An 18,257-nucleotide genomic window follows, 5' to 3' on the forward strand; every position below is an offset into this window, starting at 1 on the left:
CAGCATGACCTCTTTTCACGGGTTCATCAGGGCCTTTATTCTTAGGAATCTTTCGGGATTTCTCTGGCACAGTCCTTTGGCTTCCCTTCACCGTTTAAAATATAACTACACTCGTTTTCACTATTGTCTTTAGTATTATGACATTTTTTTCTTTTCCCCAGCCTTGAGAAAGCCCTGGCCTACGCACCTGTGGGGCGAAACACGTGTTGGCTGGCCTAATTCATATATTCTCTTGGACCTTTGAGTGTCTGCGTTTCTACCGCGAGTTGAATGTCTTCCTAAAATAAAATTGAAATTGGAGCAACATTGGTATTGACTATAGCCTTGTTGATGAATGCTACACGTCCCTAGACATTTTGATTCTGAGAAATAATAACTGTATCCACACAGTGGGACCTCACCACCTTTTTGAATTGTGCTTTCCCATGGAGGACTAGGGTCCAAGGTCCTCTGGTGAAGTTCCTACGCTTTACAATACTAATCGGCATTTGTATACAGGGAGTTTTGTGTTTTTTTGGACCCCCCTTCCCTCTATTGGAATAAATGGAGTAATTTGGGGGCTGGTCCATGAAGACCAATGTGGTTTCATACCGGGCTGCAGTACGTCCTTTAACTTTCAACGATTAACTCATGTTTTGCATGAAACCATGGACGAGGCGCAAGATCTGGCGTTGGTGTCATTAGACCTTGAAAAGGCTTTCGATATTGTGGAGTGGGAATTTCTGATGGCTGTATTACAAGGAATGGGGTTTGGCCCCAAGTTTTGCCCCTGGGTGCGTTTGCTTTACACCAAGCCCATTGTGCGTGTTTGAGTGGGGATTGAACTTTTGGATTCCCGGGTGGTGGGTAGGGGCACCCAACAGAGGTGTCCCCCATTGCCCCTTCTTTTTGCCTTGGCAGTGGAGTCATCACCCTGCTGCTTTGTAGGGAGACGGATGCCTGGGGGATTTGGGTGAGCTGCTCTACCCTAATAATTTTGCTCTACACGGATGATGCACTGGTATACCTCAGGTCACTGGATAAATCTGTGCCCTGTTACTGCAAATGTTGACAGAGTTTGGGGTCACCTCGGGCCTTCGGGTGAATACACAGAAATCACTTTTGTTTCCCCCAGGTTAACTTAGCAGTAAATCACTGGACAGCCAGCCAGAGGTGGGACTTCGTTGTGAGCTTGAGAGCTTCTGGTATTTAGGAATCGGGGTCACTGACACTGAGGCGGCACATGTGATTCAGAACATAGAGAGGGTTGTGACCTTTTTGAGGGGATGCTTGGCAGTGACCCACTAGCCAGGTTAAGAGGGTACTTTGTCGAGCCCCATTTGACAGGCAGTTGAAGCAATAGAAGATCATATGTCCATGGAACAATGGAGAGCGGGGGGTTGCTTGGTGGTAGGGGATTTATATCCCAATGAGTCTTTCTTTTCATTTCAGGAAGCGTGGGAGGCATTTGCACTGGGCCAGGGTCATGTTTTACATTATGCAACACTTGAGAGTGTTGTGAGGGAGGTGTGGCGGAATTACCCGGCAGCTCCAAAGACATCCAGAGCATTAAGTGGGCTGGGGTGAGGGGGGGCATTCAATTACTTTATTCTATAGGGCTTTCCGGGAGGATGCAAGAAGGAAGCACTGTGTGGCACGTCAAGCATGTGAGTGGGAACTTGGGAGGATGCTGACTGGACTACAACATTGTCATTGGTATGCACTGTATCCTGCAATAACAGAAACAACTCCCGCATTGTAACTTTGTGCATCGGACATATGTAACACCATATCGCCTGATTAAGATTGATCCCACCAGGGGAGCTAGCTGCACCCGCTGTGGTACACAGGATGCTTCCATTCTTCATTTGGCATGGTTCTGTGAGGGGGTGCAGCGTTTCTGAAGAGGGGTGGTCCATAAGATTGTGGAGACTACGGGCATAGAGATTGCACTGACACCACTGGCTTGCATACTTGGAGTAGTGGGTACACCTAAAGGGTGGAAGATTCTGCATACATCGGCACAGCTGGCTCTTTTGTTAGTGAAACGTAGGGTGGCCATAGGCTGGATGAGCGCCAGGATACCTCTGGTCGATCAATGGTTATGGGATCTCCTGGAGTGGGGAGTAGCGGAGGAACAACATATGCGGTCAGCACATGCAGACAGTAGGGCCAAAATGGACTTGGAGGCCTGCTGTCAATTACTTGATCAATTTACGCAGGGTGAAGCTTTGAGTTCTACAGCCAACACTGACATAGAGGATTGATGGTGGTGGGTAGGCTGCTAACTGTTATGAATAAGACAACCAACTGTGTTTAGCATGAATTCTGCAGGAAGCTGGCATAGTGTTAGTGTGTGGTGGGTACCTATGGTACTTATACCAGGTCCAGGTATCCCCTATTAGGGAAGTGTAGGCAGTGCCTAGAAAACAGGCTCTCTAGAGGTAGCTGTGGATGAGCAGCCAAGGATTATCCAGGAGACATGCAAAGCTCATGCAAAACCACTGTAGTCACACAGCACTTACACACAAGAAAGAAAACACTCAGTTGTAAAAAAATAAAGGTACTTTATTTTTGGAACACAATACCACAAATTACTAGAATGGCAACCCTCCAATAGGAGTTAAGTAATACACTAAATATATACACTAGTCCTAACAATCAGAAATTGGCATAGAAAAGGTAGGAAAACAGTACAAATAGCAGTAACCAATAGTGACCCTAGGGAGAGCACAAACCATATACTAAAAAATGTAATGCGAACACAGGACTCTTACCTAGGTCAGTGGAATGTGTAGAGGGGAGCAGGGAGTATTAGAAAACCACAGAGGTAAGTAACACAGTACCCCCCAGCGACCAGGAAAGCACGAGTAAATCACTGGAACTCCAACAAACCACCCAAAAGAAGGAAAAGAAGACACCCAGACAAGACTGCAAGAAAACCAGCAGTGGATTCCTGAAGAGAGAAGACCTGTGGAGAGATGGGACCAAGTCCAAGATTCACAGTGGAGTCCAGGAGGAGTAGGAGATACTACCCACCCAGCTGTACTTGCTGGAGTTAGTCGACGGTGATGAAGAACAGGTGAGCACTGCAGTCCTGTCCTGGAGCCGGAGAAGAGTTCCTGATGGATGCAGATGATGTCCCACACTGGAGTGAAGATTGCAGATGGGTGTCGGTGCAAGAATTCCACCAACAAGACTTAGGAAAGGCAAACTCACGGTTAATGGCAAAGCGGGGCTCCCGGGGACCAGCAAGGCCCAGAGGACTCAACCCAGGAGGGGGAGTCACATGGGACCCTCAGCGTTGCAGAGAGTTAACGGGAGCAGAGGCAGCACCCACAGGAGTCCCACAGGACGGGGACACAGGAGTCACAGAAGGAGCCCACGTAGCATTACAAAGGAGGACCCCACACAGCCAGAGAAGCACGCAGGAGTCTGTGCTTTGCAGTAAGGGGTGCTGGGGGCTGGAGCTACACGTCGCCTGAAGATCCCCTGGAGGAGATGCAAACCAGCCTTGGCAGCTGCAAGAGATGCAATGCACTGGGGTACTGTCCTGCGTGGGAAGGCAAAAGCTTACCTCCACCAAAGTGAGATAGCTGGCAGAGAGGACCAAGAGGACTACTCCGGACCACCACCCGTGATGCAGGATCCACGCAGCTTAAGAGGAGGGGAGATCCACGCAGCCGGCCGTCGTTTGCTAGAGGTGCCTGCGGTTGCAGGGGAGTGATTCCTACACTCCAAGGGAGATTTCTTCTTCTTCTTTTGCAGGCTGAAGAGTTGCTGTCTTCTGAGGATGCATGGCCGGAAAAATGTTGCAAAGCTGGCAGGAGACGTGGAAACGAAATTGCAGAACAGTCGTCTTTGTTGTTTGCAGCGTTGTCAGTTCCCAGAGGGTTCAGTAGCAATTCCAGTGGCCAGAAGTCGGAGTGGAGGTTGTAGAGGAATCCTGCTGGAGTCTTGCAAGCCGAATCTGAGGACCCACCCAAAGGAGAGACCCTAAATAGCCCTGAAAGGGGGATTGGTCACCTAACCAGGTAAACACCTGTCAGGAGGGAGCTCTGACGTCACCTATCTGGACTGGCCACTCAGATGCTCCAAGAGTTCCCTGCCAACCTTGGAAACAAGATGGCAATGGCAAAACGCAGGGACCCTCTGTAGGAGCTCTGAGCACTAACTTTTCAGTTACTATTGTGACACTGGCACCTGTGTCCCTGTAGGCCTCAGCCTCAACACCATTTACCAGGGTGTGCTGCTTGTACCTACCCATATTAAGGGGACAATCAGCTAGGGTGGCAAGGCCAGTCCCACCCTGGGAGACAGAAACTGTTTTAGGGGTCTCTACAGCTATCCCAGATTCCACTATGGTCCCAAATGTGAACCCAACTACACTTTTGGGCTGACTACTGCCAGTAGTCCCACCACTACTACTACTAGGGGCACTAGGAGTGAAAGTGGAGGTAGTAGTGGTGGAAGGCTCAGGGCTTTTACCAGGACAGGAGCTGTCACTGGCCTACGGCCTTCATTTCTGCACACATAACACCAGGGATTTTTAATATGTGCAGAGGGAGAAGAGGTTTTAGTCACACCCCCAGAGGAGGTTTGTGGGCCTGATAGGGAGTCCTTAATTTGTATCTTTGTCCCAACCCTTGTGCTGAGACTTACCTGCTTCCTTTTTCTTGTCTTTGTCACCCCCTGTGTGAGCTTTTCTGCTCACCCTTGTTCTGACCCATTTGTCAGCCGGCTTTTCCAATTCTTGGGGAGAAGTCAGATCTGAATCTACCAAGTACTGGTGCACCAAATCAGACACACAATTGTTAAGTAATGCTCTCTCAGTATGAGATTGTATAAGCCCTCATATTCAGTGACCTTGCTACCATGTAACCAGCCTTCCAAAGCCTCCACAGAGCAGTTCACAAAATCAACCCAATCTTGAGAGGACTCTTTTCTGCTCTCCCTGAAATTTATTCTGTACTGTTCAGTGGTCAAATCAAACCCATCCAAGAGAGCAGACGTTCAAACTGGGTAATTATCAGCATCTTCCTTCCTGACAGTAAGGAGTCAATCTTTCCCTCTGTCAGAGAAGGAGAGCTGAGGGATAGCAGCCCTCTGCCAAGGCCTCCCTATCTAGGGTTAGCTGTTGCTGTTGCACCCTCAGCTTGGCCTCCTCCAGCCTCAGTTTCCTGAGCTCCTTGTTTAAGGAGTCCTCTTCTGGAGTTGAGCAGCCGGTCCCCTCAGATACTGAGTTGACATGAGAGTGGGCAGAGGAGGATCTGTCCCTAGTCCTACTTACCCTCTGGTAAGTGCTAACAGCTACGTTACACTAGCGGGTTTACTAGAGACCCTGTGATTCTCTGAGGAACTCTCTTGACCCTCCTCAGTGTCCAGATCCTCTCTTTCTAACACTGGGGGGCTAGAGTATGCATCTTCCCCCCCTCTCCTCCTGGCTACCAGCTTGGTCCTGGTCATCCTGGAGGAGCGGGCCTAGGAGCAGACTCTTGTTAGGGTTCCTCACTGTCTTCAGTTTCCTACCCTTCCTCTGTAGCCCACGAACACCCTGCAAACGTGTCCAGCAAGCCAGACATCCCTCAGAGACTGTAGCCAAGACTAAACCCACCATCAGGAAGTGATCCTCTCCAGAGCTGTCTCCCTTGTGTGCCACTGACACACCTTGTTGACTTTCTACTGTCATTGCTCCATTTTCCAATGGCACCATGGACTCTGAACTTGTGCGACCAACAGCTGTGAACACCAAACTGACAATTTCGTCCATCATCTGTCCACTCCCTTGCATCTCCCCATCCCTTATGTTGATTCACTTAATTAATACTGTACAATCACACCCAATGTATTTGTGCTTTATTCACTATGCATGCATGTGATGAACAACTTTATCAATGTGATATTTTGAAACAGGAGGCTGGACTGGCTTGTAGTGAGTACCAGGGGGTACTTACACCTTGCACCAGGCCCAGGTATCCCTTATTAGTGTATAGGGTGTTGTATTGCTACATACACTACGTAAATGTATTGCTACATACACTACGTGCATGTGGCAGCACTACGTGCAAGGTAAACAGTGGTGCAGAGTGTGGACCATTGGCCTCTGCTTTCATTGGCCTTCGCTTCCATTTTGGTTCACGACTCCATTTTGTCGAGTCTGGTTCGGTGCGTAAGGCACTGTTCTGTGTTTTTCCACAAGCTTCGGCAAGCTGAAGGGTGGGGTGTTTTTCTGCTCAACTTCGCTCCATCTGCCTGGTACGAAGGGCGCTATTTACATTCCATGAGCTATCAGTTAGAACAACAGGGGGATGCGCCTGTACACAAGGAGGAATGCAAGCTTCACCTTGGAGTCCTCTCCTGGGAACTTGGCCCATTCTGAGGAGACGTCTCGAAGGGTGAACAAGGTACCGCCGATTGCACAATTTGTAAAGGAGGGGGTCTTTTTCTAGAAAAGACTCCTGGGCGTTAGTAAATACTATAAAAGTTGGGGGCCTGGATGGGCTGGTTTAGGAACTCTCTTCTGGGTTGGACGCAACGCCAGGAGGACTGATTGTCCCGAACAGAGGCTCCCTGTGTCAGCTGATTTGGGTTCCCCAGCTTTGTGTACGGCGGAGGGATGCAGACGCTCTTTTCGGTGAAGCTTTTCAATTTATTAAGTGTATTGTGTGTGCGCGCGTAATGTGTACTTATTCTTGCAGTCATTTTCATGCTATTGAGCATTGAAGTATATTGTGTGTGCGTGCGTAATATGCACTTATTCTTGCAGTCATTTTCATGCTATTGAGCATTGAGGTATATTGTGTGTGCTTGTATTATATGCACTTACTCTTGCAATTATTCACAGAGTGCTTATATCTTTATCATTATTCTCATGTTATTCTCCTGATGTATATATATATATATATATATTAGTGTGGTTTAGTTTTGCTAGCTGAGAACTTGCCCCTTAAATAAACTTGATTATTCTACTTACGAAGGTGTTTGAGAGTGATTGCTTTACATTGTGCCTTAAAATATCCTGAAGTGCATAGTTTTGATATTCTGAAGAGTAAAGCAGCACAAATTGGCGTAGTCGTTTGCAGGATTCGAAAAAAAAAAAAAGGGAAAATGCTTAATAAGATCAAAGCGAGCTCAAAAGCAGGTTCTCATGTAGCAAATCCAGACATAGAAATACCGGGGTGGGAAACCGCTCCGTATAAACTTTTAGCTCAGGAATGGTCACGTTGTGCTGGTTTGTGTGAAAATTGGAATGCGTGTATGTTAAATGTGGAACCTGAAGACCTTCTCATATGTCTACGGAAAGTTTCAATTGACAAGGGAAGGGAGGTTTGTGCGTTGGGGAGGCGAGGCTGGATCTTGCTTTCTGCGTACCGAAAGTTGTATGAAAAATGTTTACAGTTACAAAAAGACCACGAGCAGCTGGAGAAGGAGTTAGTGGAAGCCCGAAATTCCTCTACCATGCTAGCTTGTCAAAATAAATTATTAAGTGATAAGTTGGAAACGTACCAACTGGTTGCAGAGAGAACGGCTGTTAGCGTAGCTAGATATAAACACAAGAAACGAAGAGGGAAAGTTAATAAAAAGAAGGTGCATTTAGCTATCTCTCAGGCAGGATTAGCCTTTGACCCTGAATTTTGGGATGGAAACATCTGGGATACATCTGATTTGTCAGATGGGTCCGGGGGCGATGACTGCCAAGATGTTAGACAGGAGAAGACAGAGCGCAGGAATGTTGTCCGTGCGCAGCCCATATATCGGCGAAAGTTACAGCATAGCCCAGCTAATCCTGGAGGGGTGATGTTGGATGCCCTGGAGGATTATACACAGCAAGAACTAAGTGATGTGATAGACAGATTTCGACAGAGGTCTGGGGAAACATTGCTTACGTGGTTGGTGCGGGTGCACGATATGGGGGGCCAGGGGGTCCAATTGGATCACGGCGACGCCCCGAGGCTTTGTATGTTAAGTACAGACCCGGTTATTCAAAATGAGTTTAGAACCTATCCAGGGAATGGTCCCATGACCAATTTGTTAGAGCTAGCTGCGCAAGGGTGTGCTCAGAAGTATCCGACAGAGTCAGACTGGCCGCCTAATGATAAACCTTGGTATACTTTGAGAGATGCAGTACAGAGATTGAAGGAAGAAGGGATGAAAACAGCTATCTTTATGGGTAATGCCCATGATTTGATGAATGGAATTTTAAGTGTGTCTGTGCGAAACCGGCTGATTAGGGCCGCTCCTCCTGCATATAAGCATGTCATCATGACTTTGTTAATTAATCAGACAGGTAACCCATTGTCTCAGGTGGTAGAAGCGGTGCGTGAGTTAAGTGATTTAGGAGAATGGGCTAAGCCAGAGAGGAATTCACGGTCTGAGAATCGTACTGATAACAACAGGGTGACAAGGCGAGACATGTTTCAGGCCTTGATGCGAGATGGGGTGACCAGGAATGAAATTGATGGGATAAGCACCAAGGACATGTGGGAAATGTACCGCAAACGCGGTTTGGATAAAAAGGAGGGGAGTAGGAAAGGGAACAAGAAGGATAACAAAGTGGTGAACCAGAGAAAGGCAGGAGGGGAGGAGCGTGAGAGTGAAAAGGGGGAGAGAGGGAGAAAACCCCACAGTAGAGAGAGATCCCTAGAGGACGGAAATTGGGAGGAAGAGCACCGAAGCGCAGGGGGAACCCGGAGCAGGGAGGGAGACCGGGAACTGACAGGTTCTGGGAAAACTCGAGGAAGAGAGTGGGAGAGGGAGCTGGTAAGCTCAGAGAGGTTGCGAAGCAGAGACAGGGAGGAGGAGTTCCCTGAGAATTACCGCAAACTGTATCCAGATTTAACTTGGGCAGACTCTGATGTGCGCAGAGTGAAAATAGATTAGGAAACAGGCCAAACTCCGGTGCAGGGATGGGCTCGCAAAGATAACAGACCTCATGTCAAAGTAGAAATTTATTGGAAACGTGGAAATGTTCAAAAAGTTCGAGCCCTCGTTGACACCGGAGCGGAGGCCACTTTGATTCATGGCAATCCAAGAAAATTCAGGGGACAGTACTTCACCATTACGGGATTGGGCGGAAAAGAAACCCCGGCAGTGCAGATAGTGGTTCCCATGAAAATAGGGGCACTTCCAAAGAGAGAATACACTGTCCTGATTGTGCCCATTCCCGAATACATTATTGGAATTGACATTTTGAAAGGGATGACCCTACATTTGGAAGATGGATGTTATCAATTTGGTTCCAAAAGATTTATATCAATAGCCGCCGCAAGGGTGGGGCTGTTGAAGATTCCTCCGGTAACACTTCCCCAAGCTACTAAAGTGATTCAAATGAAACAGTACAGAATACCGGGAGGACATGAGGAGATTAGCCAGACTATACATGATTTACTAGAGGCCGGGGTAATAGTTCCCATCACCACTGCGTGGAATAATGCCCTCTGGCCTGTTCGTAAAAGTGATAACAGTTGAAGGATTTGCATTGATTATCGCCAATTGAATAAACATACACTTCCTCTGACTGCAGCGGTCCCAGACACCATTACCTTGATTGAGAACATACAGAAACGCAGTGGGACTTGGTATGCAACCATTGACATTGCCAATGCCTTCTTTACGATACCAATAGCTACTGAGAGCCAGCCTCAGCTGGCATTCCAATGGGCGGGGCGTCAGTACACCTTCTGTAGATTACCCATGGGGTATTTACATAGCCCCACTATCTGCCACCGGCTGGTGGCAGAGCATTTGGATGAAGTACCAGTGGTTCCTGGAGTGCAAATTTCCCACTATATAGATGACGTGATGATGCAGGGAGAGACGCAAGAACAGGTGCAAATTCAGCTAGACAGGGTGGTGGAACATTTGCAGAATCAAGGGTGGGAGATTAACCCCGAGAAAGTGCAGGGACCGTCTCAGAGCGTGAAATATTTGGGCATTCAGTGGAATCAGGGACACAGAGAAGTGTTGCCAAAAGTGAAACAAAAGATTAAGGAATTCGCAGTACCGCGAAATCGGAAGGAAGCCCAGAGTTTTATTGGACTATTCGGGTATTGGAGACAACATATACCCCATTTGTCTCAGATTTTGGCCCCATTGTACAAAGTTACACGAAAGAAAAATGCGTTTGAATGGGGAGAGCAGGAGCAGCGCGCGTTTGAATTGGCGAAAGACGCCATTCAGCATGCTTTGGATTTGTGGCCGATTCGAGAGGGAGACATTGAGTTGAATGTGACAGTCCAGGGGCAGTATGCCAATTGGAGTTTATGGCAAAAACAAGGAAGAAAGAGGGTGCCCCTGGGATTTTGGACAAAGAAGTTACCTGAGGCAGGAGAGCGGTATACTCCCTTTGAGAAGCAGCTGCTGGCCTGCTATTGGGCCCTGGTTGATACTGAGCAAATTACACTGGGACACAATGTGATTTTAAGGCCTGAAATTCCCATCATGCAGTGGGTGATGAGTTCCCCAAAAACTCATAGAATTGGACATGCGCAAGAAGCCAGCATTATAAAATGGAAATGGTATGTCCAGGACAGGGCACGAGCGGGTCCAAAAGGGACCGCCGTTTTGCATGAGCAGGTAGCGCAGGCTCCAGTGGAGAATTCCGAAATGTTGCATGATGTACCTTCAGTGTGTGAATCCCCAGTAGGGTGGGGCCAGCCGTTCGCAGACTTGTCTGCAGATGACAAAAAACATGTGTGGTTCACAGATGGTTCAGCAAAATATGTTGGAGCGAAAAGGCACTGGAAGGCAGTGTCCTATAATCCTGTTACCAAGAAGCTTTTGACAACTACAGGACAGGGAAAAAGTAGCCAGTATGCAGAGCTTTATGCCGTGTATCAGGCTTTAAAACAGGAGCTACCCGGAAAATGTCACATTTATACAGATTCCTGGTCTACCGCCAATGGGTTAGCTACTTGGCTTCCCACGTGGCATGCACATCAGTACAAACTCCATAACAAAGAGGTATGGGGGAAGGAGTTATGGCAGGAGATCTGGGAAATGTTACCTCAAAGCACCGTGACTGTCTATCATGTGGACGCTCACTGTCCAACTGATTCATTAGACCGATGGTTCAATTGTCTTGCAGACGATCGAGCCAAGATTCAAGAGGCTGAAGTGGAGGCGCAGAGTTCTGATTTGGTGGGAATGGCTAAATGGGCACACCAGAAATGCGGACATCTTGGAGAAAAGGCTACTCACAGGTGGGCCGAGATTAGAGGGATGCATCTTCCCCTAGATTTGATTAAAACAGCAATCATTGAATGTCCCATTTGTCAGCATGCACAGCACAGACCGGTCCCACAGGTGGTGAGAGGCCAGCTAGGCAGAGGTAAATTGCCAGGACAGATTTGGCAGATTGATTACATTGGACCAATGCCAGTGAGCAGAGGGTGTCAGTATGCCTGCACTGTGGTAGACACTTACTCTGGTTATCTCATAGCCTTTCCCTGCAAGCGCGCAACTCAGCAGAGCACCCTGAAAACACTAGATCTGTTGATTCTGTACTATGGAGTGCCACTCCAGATTCAAAGTGATAACGCCAGCCACTTCAAGGGCAGACTAGTGCAGGACTATTGTGCACAACGCAATATTGAGTGGATTTTTCACATACCTTACTACCCCCAAGCAGCGGGACTGATTGAGAGAATGAATGGGTTGCTGAAAGAACAATTGCGTAAACTGAATGATGGGACACTGAAGGGGTGGAGGGATAATTTGTATGATGCTTTGCAAATTTTGAACAACCGACCCCTTACAAATGCTGAGACACCTCTCATGAGAATGCTCACACCTGCTTTACAGATTAATCCGTTTACAACGAGCAATACCATTGTGTATTGGGAAACAGCTCCAGGAGCTTTGGCCCCATATCGAGCTACACCAGAATCTGCAGGACTTGACTTACATGCTTTACACATGCATCGATTGAAACCTAGAGACATCACTCTGATTGAAACTGGGGTGGGAATTCAGATTCCCCCTGAGCATTACGGTCTGATCGCCCCTCGATCTGGGCTTGCCTTGAGGGGCATCCAAGTTTTAGGAGGCGTGATAGATGCAGACTACCAAGGCGAGTTGAAAGTCATTCTCTTGAACAGTGGTGACACAGACCTAGTGGTGCAACCTGGTGATCGCGTTGCCCAAATTGTCATCATGCCGGTTTATGGAGGTGTTGTTAAGAAGGGGAGCGCCCCAGCTCTTCTCACTGTGAGAGGCAAAGGAGGGTTCGGATCTACTGACAAGAACCCAGGGGCCAAAGTGTGGATTGAATCCCCAAATAACCCTCCTCAACCCGCTGATGTCATCGCCACTGGACCAGACAATGTCCTGGTAGTTATGCGACCTGGTCAAGACAAATGGGAACATGTTCCCGCTGACAAATGCTATCTGCGAGAATGATAATACGTGTTTTGTCCTTTGTTCTTTTCAGATCATCCTGTGGAGTGCCTGTGCCATGAGTGTGGTGTATGGAGCCCGTTCGGGAGACTCCACCGGGGAGCGGGAGGGGCTCATAGCCCAAAAATTCAACCGTCAGCCGCAGATGCCAACGCTGCTGCATCAACCAAACAATGTTTGGATTCATCTAGCGCAGGAAGTGCTGAATATATCTCACTTCTGTATGAGTAACATGCAAAGCGTTCAAGATTTGATTACCACTTGTCTAGTGGCAGTGCCCACTCCTGCTGCTGTATTATTACACATCTTTAACAATACAAACCAGGATGGAATGGTGGATGTGAGTGACGTTCGCTCCCATCTGTCACTCTATGAGTACTGCCGTCATTGCCCGGAGGTGGGCAGGCGGTTGTGGAGGAACATGACATCTATACTCACGTTTAACATCTCAAGTGGGGATGTGTGCTATTCATTGACCTGTGATCCTATGAAAATAGGTAAATGTGCTCAGCTCAAATTGGAGAAAAGAGACAAAAACTTAACTGCTGCACAACGGACGTTGTGCCACTCACGGACTGACCTAACCTGTTTGAATGTAAATAATTCAATGTTTTGCCAACATGTGGTGCCTGCTGCCAGCCACATTCAAAATGTTAAGTTGCCTAAAGGTTGGCTCTTTTCTTGTGGTAATCTTTCTTTTACTTATATTCCAGCCAATCTAACCGGAGGGCCTTGTGCCTGGTCACGCTTAGGCTTTCTCATGTTTCCTATGGATACTGCTCTACACCCTCGCTATACCAGAGACACTATTCAATTACCTACGGACTGTGATTCTGAAATTTCATTGCTGTCCAAAACAGAATATGTTAGTTTAGCTGGTTCTATCGTAGGGGTGCCAGGACTTGCAGTATATAATACCAGAGTTATTAATAAACTTGCATGTTTAGTAGTCAAGAATATTAACTATACATCAGCTGCCTCAGCTGAGCTGTTATTAGATGTACAGGGAATTAGAAGAGCTGCTTTGCAGAATCGCGCTGCTATTGATTATTTACTGCTTAAACACAACCATGGCTGCAGTGATTTTGAAGGATTATGTTGCTTCAATTTATCCGACCACTCCATATCAATCAACTCCCACATAGAGGCCCTGCATAAGTTGGTGAAGGGGGTGCAGCAGGATGTTGACAAGGGGTGGTGGGATTGGGCTTTTGGATGGCTGCCTAATTTAGGCCAACTGCGTTATATTTTTGGTGTAATCATTATCATAACAGTTATTTTAATTTCATTATGTTGTTGTATTCAGTGTGTGCCTAACCTTCTATCTCAGTTTCGCCCAAGAGCATTGCCATTTCAGCTTATAGGATATACTTAGTTGTAAGTTGGCCAAATGGTCCAAGGGTGGAGATGTATTGCTACATACACTACGTAAATGTATTGCTACATACACTACGTGCATGCGGCAGCACTACGTGCAAGGTAAACAGTGGTGCAGAGTGTGGACCATTGGCCTCTGCTTTCATTGGCCTTCGCTTCCATTTTGGTTCACGACTCCATTTTGTCGAGTCTGGTTCGGTGCGTAAGGCACTGTTCTGTGTTTTTCCACAAGCTTCGGCAAGCTGAAGGGTGGGGTGTTTTTCTGCTCAACTTCGCTCCATCTGCCTGGTACGAAGGGCGCTATTTACATTCCATGAGCTATCAGTTAGAACAACAGGGGGATGCGCCTGTACACAAGGAGGAATGCAAGCTTCACCTTGGAGTCCTCTCCTGGGAACTTGGCCCGTTCTGAGGAGACGTCTCGAAGGGTGAACAAGGTACCGCCGATTGCACAATTTGTAAAGGAGGGGGTCTTTTTCTAGAAAAGACTCCTGGGCGTTAGTAAATACTATAAAAGTTGGGGGCCTGGATGGGCTGGTTTAGGAACTCTCTTCTGGGTTGGACGCAACGCCAGGAGGACTGATTGTCCCGAACAGAGGCTCCCTGTGTCAGCTGATTTGGGTTCCCCAGCTGTGTGTACGGCGGAGGGATGCAGACGCTCTTTTCGGTGAAGCTTTTCAATTTATTAAGTGTATTGTGTGTGCGCGCGTAATGTGTACTTATTCTTGCAGTCATTTTCATGCTATTGAGCATTGAAGTATATTGTGTGTGCGCGCGTAATATGCACTTATTCTTGCAGTCATTTTCATGCTATTGAGCATTGAGGTATATTGTGTGTGCTTGTATTATATGCACTTACTCTTGCAATTATTCACAGAGTGCTTATATCTTTATCATTATTCTCATGTTATTCTCCTGATGTATATATATATATATATATTAGTGTGGTTTAGTTTTGCTAGCTGAGAACTTGCCCCTTAAATAAACTTGATTATTCTACTTACGAAGGTGTTTGAGAGTGATTGCTTTACATTGTGCCTTAAAATATCCTGAAGTGCATAGTTTTGATATTCTGAAGAGTAAAGCAGCACAGGTGTCTAGCAGCTTAGGCTGATAGATAATGGTAGTTTAGCAGAGCAGCTTAGGCTGAACTAGGAGACGAGTGAAGCTCCTACAGTACCACTAGTGTCACTTGCACAATATCATAAGAAAACACAATAAACAGATATACTAAAAATAAAGGTACTTTTTTTTTATGACAATATGCCAAAGTATCTCAGTGAGTACCCTCAGTATGAGGATAGCAAATATACACAAGATATATGTACACAATACCACAAATATGCAGTATAGTCTTAGAAAACAGTGCAAACAATGTATAGTTACAATAGGATGCAATGGGAGCACACAGGGATAGGGGCAACACAAACCATATACTCCAAAAGTGGAATGCGAACCACGAATGGACCCCAAACCTATGTGACCTTGTAGAGGGTCGCTGGGACTGTAAGAAAACAGTGAGGGTTAGAAAAATAGCCCACCCCAAGACCCTGAAAAGTGAGTGCAAAGTGCACTAAAGTTCCCCAAAGAGCACAGAAGTCGTGATAGAGGAATTCTGCAGGAAAGACCAACACCAGCAATGCAAAAACGATGGATTTCCAGACGAGAGGACCTGTGGAACAAGGGGACCAAGTCCAAAAGTCACGAGCAAGTCGAGAGTAGGCAGATGCCCAGGAAATGCCAGCTGTGGGTGCAAAGGAGCTGCTACTAGGCAGTAGAAGCTGAGGATTCTGCAAGAACGACAAGGGCTAGAAACTTCCCCTTTGGAGGATGGATGTCCCACGTCGTGAAGAGTCGTGCAGAAGTGTTTTCCTGAAGAAAGACCGCAAACAAGCCTTGTGTGAGAAGGTAGCCTCTTTCTAGCCTTGTTACCCCCACTTTTGGCCTGTTTGTGAGTGTATGTCAGGGTGTTTTGTCACTGTTTTCACTGTCTCACTGGGAACCTGATAGCCAGGCCTCAGTGCTCATAGTGAAAACACCATGTTTTCAGTATGGTTGTTATGTGTCACTGGGATCCTGCTAGTCAGGACCCCAGTGCTCATAGGTTTGTGGCCTATATGTATGTGTCACTGGGACCCTGTCACACAGGGCCCCAGTGCTCATAGGTGTGCATGTATATGTTCCCTGTGTGGTGCCTAACTGTCTCACTGAGGCTCTGCTAACCAGAACCTCAGTGGTGATGCTCTCTCATTACTTTCAAATTGTCACTAACAGGCTAGTGACCATTTTTACCAATTTACATTGGCTTACTGGAACACCCTTATAATTCCCTAGTATATGGTACTGAGGTACCCAGGGTATTGGGGTTCCAGGAGATCCCTATGGGCTGCAGCATTTCTTTTGCCACCCATAGGGAGCTCTGACAATTCTTACACAGGCCTGCCACTGCAGCCTGAGTGAAATAACGTCCACGTTATTTCACAGCCATTTTACACTGCACTTAAGTAACTTATAAGTCACCTATATGTCTAACCTTTACCTGGTAAAGGTTAGGTGCAAAGTTACTTAGTGTGAGGGCACCCTGGCACTAGCCAAGGTGCCCCCACATTGTTCAGAGCCAATTCCCTGAACTTTGTGAGTGCGGGGACACCATTACACGCGTGCACTACATATAGGTCACTACCTATATGTAGCTTCACCATGGTAACTCCGAATATGGCCATGTAACATGTCTATGATCATGGAATTGCCCCCTCTATGCCATCCTGGCATTGTTGGTACAATTCCATGATCCCAGTGGTCTGTAGCACAGACCCTGGTACTGCCAGACTGCCCTTCCTGGGGTTTCTCTGCAGCTGCTGCTGCTGCCAACCCCTCAGACAGGCAGCTGCCCTCCTGGGGTCCAGCCAGGCCTGGCCCAGGATGGCAGAACAAAGAACTTCCTCTGAGAGAGGGTGTGACACCCTCTCCCTTTGGAAAATGGTGTGAAGGCAGGGGAGGAGTAGCCTCCCCCAGCCTCTGGAAATGCTTTGTTGGGCACAGATGTGCCCAATTCTGCATAAGCCAGTCTACACCGGTTCAGGGACCCCTTAGCCCCTGCTCTGGCGCGAAACTGGACAAAGGAAAGGGGAGTGACCACTCCCCTGACCTGCACCTCCCCTGGGAGGTGTCCAGAGCTCCTCCAGTGTGCTCCAGACCTCTGCCATCTTGGAAACAGAGGTGCTGCTGGCACACTGGACTGCTCTGAGTGGCCAGTGCCACCGGGTGACGTCAGAGACTCCTGCTGATAGGCTCCTTCAGGTGTTAGTAGCCTTTCCTCTCTCCTAGGTAGCCAAACCCTCTTTTCTGGCTATTTAGGGTCTCTGTCTCTGGGGAAACTTTAGATAACGAATGCATGAGCTCAGCCGAGTTCCTCTGCATCTCCCTCTTCACCTTCTGATAAGGAATCGACCGCTGACCGCGCTGGAAGCCTGCAAACCTGCAACATAGTAGCAAAGACGACTACTGCAACTCTGTAACGCTGATCCTGCCGCCTTCTCGACTGTTTTCCTGCTTGTGCATGCTGTGGGGGTAGTCTGCCTCCTCTCTGCACCAGAAGCTCCGAAGAAATCTCCCGTGGGTCGACGGAATCTTCCCCCTGCAACCGCAGGCACCAAAAAGCTGCATCTCCGGTCCCTTGGGTCTCCTCTCAGCACGACGAGCGAGGTCCCTCGAATCCAGCGACACCGTCCAAGTGACCCCCACAGTCCAGTGACTCTTCAGCCCAAGTTTGGTGGAGGTAAGTCCTTGCCTCACCTCGCTGGGCTGCATTGCTGGGAACCGCGACTTTGCAAGCTTCTCCGGCCCCTGTGCACTTCCGGCGGAAATCCTTCGTGCACAGCCAAGCCTGGGTCCACGGCACTCTAACCTGCATTGCACGACTTTCTAAGTTGGTCTCCGGCGACGTGGGACTCCTTTGTGCAACTTCGGCGAGCACCGTTTCACGCATCCTCGTAGTGCCTGTTTCTGGCACTTCTCCGGGTGCTACCTGCTTCAGTGAGGGCTCCTTGTCTTGCTCGACGTCCCCTCTCTCTGCAGGTCCAATTTGCGACCTCCTGGTCCCTCCTGGGCCCCAGCAGCGTCCAAAAACGCTAAACGCACGATTTGCGTGTAGCAAGGCTTGTTGGCGTCCATCCGGCGGGAAAACACTTCTGCACGACTCTCCAAGGCGTGGGGGATCCATCCTCCAAAGGGGAAGTCTCTAGCCCTTGTCGTTCCTGCAGTATTCACAGTTCTTCAGCCTAGTAAGAGCTTCTTTGCACCAACCGCTGGCATTTCTTGGGCATCTGCCCATCTCCGAGCTGCTTGTGACTTTTGGACTTGGTCCCCTTGTTCCACAGGTACCTTCAGACAGGAATCCATCGTTGTTGCATTGCTGATTTGTGTTTTCCTTGCATTCTCCCTCTAACACGACTATTTTGTCCTTAGGGGAACTTTGGTGCACTTTGCACTCACTTTTCAGGGTC

The 18,257-nt window shown here is 48.0% G+C and overlaps 1 protein-coding gene across 1 annotated transcript in view; it reads left to right on the forward strand.

Annotated features, from left to right (window-relative positions):
* Nucleotides 1-18,257, forward strand: part of LOC138276142 (collagen, type I, alpha 1a-like) — a 91,782-nt gene that overhangs the window by 57,532 nt on the left and 15,993 nt on the right. The gene's annotated exons all lie outside the window — the stretch shown is intronic.

Source organism: Pleurodeles waltl, unplaced genomic scaffold, assembly GCF_031143425.1.
Source record: "Pleurodeles waltl isolate 20211129_DDA unplaced genomic scaffold, aPleWal1.hap1.20221129 scaffold_37, whole genome shotgun sequence".
Classification (NCBI taxonomy): Eukaryota; Metazoa; Chordata; class Amphibia; order Caudata; family Salamandridae; genus Pleurodeles; species Pleurodeles waltl.